Source organism: Orycteropus afer, unplaced genomic scaffold (assembly GCF_000298275.1).
Source record: "Orycteropus afer afer isolate SDZICR_OR568_19922 unplaced genomic scaffold, OryAfe1.0 scaffold00110, whole genome shotgun sequence".
Lineage (NCBI taxonomy): Eukaryota > Metazoa > Chordata > Mammalia > Tubulidentata > Orycteropodidae > Orycteropus > Orycteropus afer.
The window spans coordinates 1,793,353-1,800,388 of NW_006921697.1; positions in this window are offsets into that span (position 1 = coordinate 1,793,353).

Below are 7,036 nucleotides of genomic sequence, written 5' to 3' on the forward strand. Positions count from 1 at the left end.
TCAGGGTTGTATCCTTTCACCACACTTATTCAGTTTGTATGTTGAACAAATAATCCGAGAAGCTGGATTATATGCAGAAGAACGTGCATCAGGATTGGAGGAAGACTCATTAACAACCTGTGATACACAGATGACACAACTTTGATTGGTTAAAGTGAGGATGACTTGAAGCCCTTACTGATGAAGATTGAAGACTACAGTTTGCAGTATGGATTGCAGTTCAATATAAAGAAAACAAAAATCCTCACAACTGGTCCAATAAACGGCTTCACGGTGAGTGGGGAAAAGATTGAAGTTGTCAAGGATTTCATATTACTTGGTTCTACAACAACACCAATGGAAGCAGCAGTCAAGACACCTGAAGATGGATTTCATTGTGCAGATCTGCTGCAAAAGAATTGCAAGTGTTGAAGAGCAGAGACATGTCCTTGAAGACTAAGGTACACCTAAGCCAAGCCAATGTATTTTCAATAATCGCTTATGCATGTGAGAGCTGGACAATGAATAAGGAAGACCCAAGAAGAGTTGATGCTTTTGAGTTGTGGTGTTGGTGAAGAATGCTGAGTACCATGGTCTGCCCTGGAAGTGCACCTGGAATGCTCCTTGGAAGCTAGAATATATGTAGTACATACAAAGTGTATGTATCCCACGGTAAGGTTCTAGTAGAATTATGCAATATTCACTAATTTAAATTTTCTAGGAAATCTTTATATGTTTCTATGTTAACTTAGGTATACTATTTCAATTTTGAATGTTACTTTTGGAGGTCTTATTAAAATTGCTGAAACATTTCAATACAAAGCATAATTTTGATCATTTTACTTTTAATAATCCCAAATAAAAATATGACACCTCTCCCAAAATCCTTTGGGTGTGATAAAATTATTGCTCCTTGCTAGCTAATATCTAGGTATTTTCTCTCCTGGAGACTTTGTCTCACCTACTTCGGTCAAGTTGTCAGAAGGGACCATTCCCTGGAGAAGGATATCATGCTTGATAAAGTGGAGGGTCAACAAAGAAGGGGAAGTCCCTCAATGAGATGGATAGACACAGTGGCTCCAATGATGGGCTCAGGTATAGCAAGGATCATAAGGCTGGCACAAGACCAGGCATTGTTTTGTTCTGCTGTGCATAGGGTCACTATGCATCCCAGACAATTCCACAGCACCTAACAAGAACTACAACATGAATTTGATTGCCTTCTGTTTTCATTGTGTAACGAACTCTTCTGTATCTCATAGAATTTAGAAAGTTGGAGAGAATACCTTAGTGTCTAGTTTACCACTTTCAAGCAAGAGGCATTTTGCAGGTCTGCTGGGCTTAAAGGGCAAGACTGTTGTTATGTACCCTCCAGTCGGCCCCAACTCATAGCGACCCCTCCTTGGGTTTCCGAGCTGGTATCACTACAGAAGTAGATTGCACAACCCTCCTTCCATTCATCAATTAACTGATCATTATTTCAAAGAATTGTTCTACAATTGTCTATTTTTACTGCATACTTTATTTGAATCAGAAATTTTAAAAATTATTTTCAGATTCCAAAGTGTTTATTTTCCAGGAGAGAAATACCTAGATATTAACACAGTGATGAACAATAATTTCATCACACAAAGAGGATTTTGGGAGAGGTGTATTTTTATTTGGGACTATTAGAAGTAAAATGATCAAAATTATGCTTTGTATTGAAATGTTCAGCACTTTTAATTAGACTTCCAAAAGTAGCATTGAAAATTGAAATAATACACCTAAGTTAACATAGAAATATATAAAGATTTCCTAGAAAACTTAAATTAGTGTCTATTTCATAATTCAACTAGAACCTTACCATGAGATATATACATAAAGTGCTACATAATTTAATATGTAAGAGCAATACAATTAACTGGAAATTTTAAAATAATGAATTTATATTTCTAGTTTATATCTTATCAGATTATATTTTTAAGAAAGTAAGCATAAATATCTAAAATCCAAATTTAAAATTGTAATAAAACTATAGGTATCCTATATGCATGCTCACATTATTCTGAGTAGAAATCATTTAACTTTTTAAGGTGAATGTTTTTCATAGGTTTTGTTTGTTTGCTTGTCTGTTGTTTATTTATCCTACCACTCTTCCCACCCTCAGCCACCCAGCCCCTCATTTCTTTGGCTAGGACATCCAGTAGAAATGTAAGTATCAGTAATAGCCAACTACTGGTGTTGAATAGTCTGTTTTCCCCTTGAATTATCTATATTTTTGACTTATACATTTTGGGGGTTGGTTGTTAGGAGCCAAAATGTTTATAATTGATATATCTTTTTGAAAAATTTATTTTTTTTATTATTAAATACCCTTCATCATCTTAAGTAATAATTTTTGTCTTGCAATCTGTAATTCTTATAATTTGCACCACCTCTGCTCTCTTTTGCTTGTGTTAGGCTGGTATGTCTGATTCAATTATTTTAAGATTGACTCCTATAAGCAGTATATTCTTGCTTCTTTTTTATTTATTTTGTTTTACTCCAGTGTAACAATCTCTCCCTTTATATCCATCCAACTATTGAATTCTTTCCTGTTCAAAATCATTATTGATATGGTTAATTAGATATGACATTTCATTTTTTACAAATGCTTTACTTTCTTTGTTTCTGTTCCTGCTTTCCTGTTTTTTTGTTTTTATTTTTACTACCCTGTCTTATCTTTTTTATTATTATTATTATTAACTGGATATCTTTTAGTGAAACTACTAATTCTTTGAATGATTTTTTTAACTATTTTTTAAAAATCTCTCTATATTATGATTGCTGTGTTCTTAAATTAAACATCTTGAGTTATCAGATCACATTTTATATGAATACTAAGTTAATTTTAATGAGTATAGAAATTTTATTCTTATATAATAACATTTTTATCTTCTTTTTCTTTCATTCTTATTTTACATGTTATATATATATATGTCACAAACCCAACAACACATCATTATAGATATTATACATGAAATATGCCTGTAAAGAGTTTTAGAATAAAGAATAAGCATATATATTTATGGAAATTTTTGCTATTGTTTCTTGTGATAACTTTCTGATTCACCATTTTGAGTACTCTTCATTTCTTCATCTGGATTAGACTTACTTTTCATTTCATTGTCTCATTCAATGGAGTTTTATCCCAACCCACATAGTTTGTGTTGCTTTTTAAAATATATTACATTTCTATATGTTCCAGACCCTTATTTACACATACACACCCCACACACACACACACACACACATATACACACACCAAACTCAGAGCCGTCAACTCATATGACCTCTTCCTTGGGTTTCCAAGGAGATACGTCTATGGAAATAAATTGTCCAATCTTCCTTCCAAGGAGTGGCTGATGGATTTGAACTGCCAGCCTTCTGGTTAGCAGTGAAATATCTTAGGCACTACACTACCAAAACCAAACCAAACTCACTGTCATCAAGTAAATTCAACTCATAACGATCCCTCCTTAGATTTCTGAGACAGCATCTCTAAGGAAATAGATTGTCCAACTTCCCTTCTGAGGAGTGGCAGGTGGGTTTGAACTCCAGCCATCTAGTTAGCAGTCAAATGCCTTAGGCACTATGCTTCCAGAGCATGTATATATATAGTTTTATGAAATTGCATTTTCAATTACACTGTGATTTTAGAATACACTCTGTGTGGAAAATGATGTTGTCAAGTTTCTTACTTGAGGACAAGTTTTTATATATCTTAAGACCATGTGTATAAAGAGTTCTATCTGTTTGACTACAAAAATGGTAAGATTTCTTCCCATGTTTGTAATGTATCTAGCAGACTGTCAGTGATGTGCATTTAAATTAAATTTTAATACTTTTCAATAATACTTATTCAATAATAAAATACTTATTCAATAATAAAAACTATTTTATATTTCATCTACTTTTATAGAGAGTTCTGTTGGGTTTCAAAGGTGGTAAATATTTATGGAAGGAGATAGCCCAATCTTCCTTCTATGGAGAAGCTAGTGGTTTGAACCACCAACTTTATGGTTAGCAGTCAAATGCCTTAGGCACTGTGCCTCTATAGCTCCTAAATAGGAATCTCAAAAGTTTGAGCAGTTCCTTTACAAATAAGATTTTTTTTAAATTTATTTCATTTTGTTCTGGTTACCTAGGGCCACTCTGACAAGAATATACCACAAATGGGATGGCCTTAACAAACAGGAGTTTATTCTTACAATTTGGAGGCTTTAAGTCCAAGTTCAAAGTGCCAAGCTCTAGGGACTGGGTGAGAGCCCCTTAACCTTGGGGTCCAGCTCTGCCTCCTGCTCCCAGCCCACTGGAGCTAGAGGCATTTCTTCACTCAAACAGCTGCTGGCTGCTGAGGCTGAGAAGCCCCAAGGTTGACAAGTAAAAAAGGCACAGTCCCAATGTTACCAAACCACACGGCAGGCCATTAACTTAAGTCCATTGTAAGTCCCAAGGTCGGCAGACCATAGCGGCTGCTGAGCAATGACAAGGCTAATGCAGGGTCTAAGCATGCTAAAGGCTAGAGACCATTTCCAATGCTTCTCCTTAAATACAGGGAGCAGACCACATTCCCAAAGGCAGCTGCTACTCAGCTGCTCACAGTAGATTCCACCATGGAGTTGATTACCAGTCTCATCATAGGGAATACTACATCCAGCTGCCCAGCTACTCAACCAGGCCTAGCCAAGTTGACACAAAAACATAACCACCACAATTCCACCCCCATTAAGGCCACATCTTTTGACCTCCTCTAACTACACAAGATGAAGGCAGAATCATCATCAATAGCCCAAGGCCTATTACTGCAAGGCCAGACATGCTGCCTCCCTCCAGCCCTTTCGCCAAGTATTCCTCCAAGAGCACCCACCACCTCTCTCCTGGGTTTGATAATTCACTGCAGTGGCCACACAGAACTCACAGATTATGAGGTTTATTAGGGAAGCACCAGGCTATAATTCAAGTTCAGGAAAAATTCTCAGTCTCTCTCTTAGTTTACAAACTCTCTCCTAACAGTCTCTCTTGGTCTCTCTCCCAACAGTAAGTGTCCCTCGGTGTCTCACTCAGCAATGAGTGTCTCTTACATCTCTTTTCCAGCAGCACGTGTCTCTTTTAGGAGTGTGTGTCTCTTTCAGCAGCACATTTTCCTCAACCAGCAGTCAGAGAGAGACTTCTGACTCTAGGGGGCCTCCTTTTGAGCCTGGCAGAGTGGCCAAACTAACCAATCATAACATCAGAATTCTAAGTACCTGAGAGAGAGCAGGAACCTCCTATAACATTGCTTTGTGCTGTGCCCAACAGAAATACCCCAGGTGGATAACTTTTACAATCAGGAGCTCCTCAGTTGCTCACAGCAAATTCTACCACAGAGTTTACAAAGACTTATGGCTAGAAAAGCCACACTAAGTAGTTTACTACACCGCACATTTGTATACCCAATGGAAATGGGTAATGTGTCTGTATATCATTGTTACAAACATTTCAAGGTTTTTCTACTATGGATTCATTCAAATTCCTTTTTACTCATGATGGATTAATGGTACCTGCAACATCTTGACTTTTATTCTACAAATGAGAAAAATTTCCAGTCCTAGTTAGATCCTTTCATATATTGAAATGTAGAATTTTTTATGCTAAAACTAAGAAATTGAGTAAATTGTTTTACCATGTTTGTAATACTTAAATTTATAAAAATAAAAGGGAACATGTTACAAATTTATTTTAAATTTTCTTACTGATAGTCTTTATTTTGTTTTATTTTTTCTCATCTCACATATTAGAGATCTGCACAGGAAGAAAGCTCACAAGGCAGGAATGCATAGGAAAGAAGGACACAGAGAAAAGCTAAACAGAGGGAGAAGTGGAAAGAGAGCTGTTACATTGTGGGTATTGCAAATAATGTCAAAAAGCAAAATGTGCATGCACTGTTGAACGGAAATTGAATTTACTTTGCTAAATGTCACCAAAATCATAATAAAAATAAAATAAAAAAGAACTCTATCGACCACTGACAATACGAAAACAAAATGAATTAACAATACACATATATTTTAGGAAACAAAGTTGTATTCCCAGAAAAACAAGGTTGTTTTAGGGACATCCAGTAAGATGGAGGAATAGGCAGACAAGCTACACAGACCCTCTTCAACAAAGAAAAGAGAAACCAATTGACAGAGATACAGAAGATAATCCTGGAGCCCTGAGCTTTGAAAGGGATTATACAGAAGTGGATTAGGCACCAACTAATGGGAAAACCTGAACAAAAACATTGAGTATGGAGATGGTCGGAGCAGTGGACTGTCAGCTACTCTGATGAAACCAAGAGCCTGAATATTTCCAAGTGATGTTGGGACCTGAGAATTGACCTTAAAGATCAGCCCTGGGCAACAAGGGTTGTAGGGACAATTGCTCTGGTGGGTCTATGACTAGGAAGGGAAACAGCAAGGAAGGAGACAACCTGAATTGTGGACTTTTTAGCTGTCTGGAGGGTGTGGTCATTTTGATTGTTAACAAGAGGTGGCCATTTTGGACATTTAAAGTGACCAAGGGTGCAGTTGTTTTGAATGTTTACAAGCAGCTGCCATTTTGGATTTTAAGTGACAACATTCTCATTTGGATTCCAGGGACCCAAGAACAGGCTCTCTTTTCCAAGGATGGCAAGGACACACAGGAGGCTGATAATGGAAAAGGAGACAGGTGGTGAGTGTATAAGTGCTGCCAGCTAGCGAATAGAGGAGTACTACACATACCCTGCTTACATAGATAATATACACACAAAACAAAGAAAATGAAAACCGTGGGCAAGTCACTCCAACATACAATCACCAATTAAATATAAACACAAAAATGTCACAATGCCTCAGAGACAACAGAGCATCACAGTCTACAAAAAGAAGCAAGATAAAGCAGGAGAAACAAGGGACCAGGATACAGACCCAAAACACATCCCTGAGGAAGATGCAGTATTGGAACTCCCTGATAAGGAATTCAAAAGAATTATATTTAGATACTTTCAATGAATTGAGAGACAGATTAA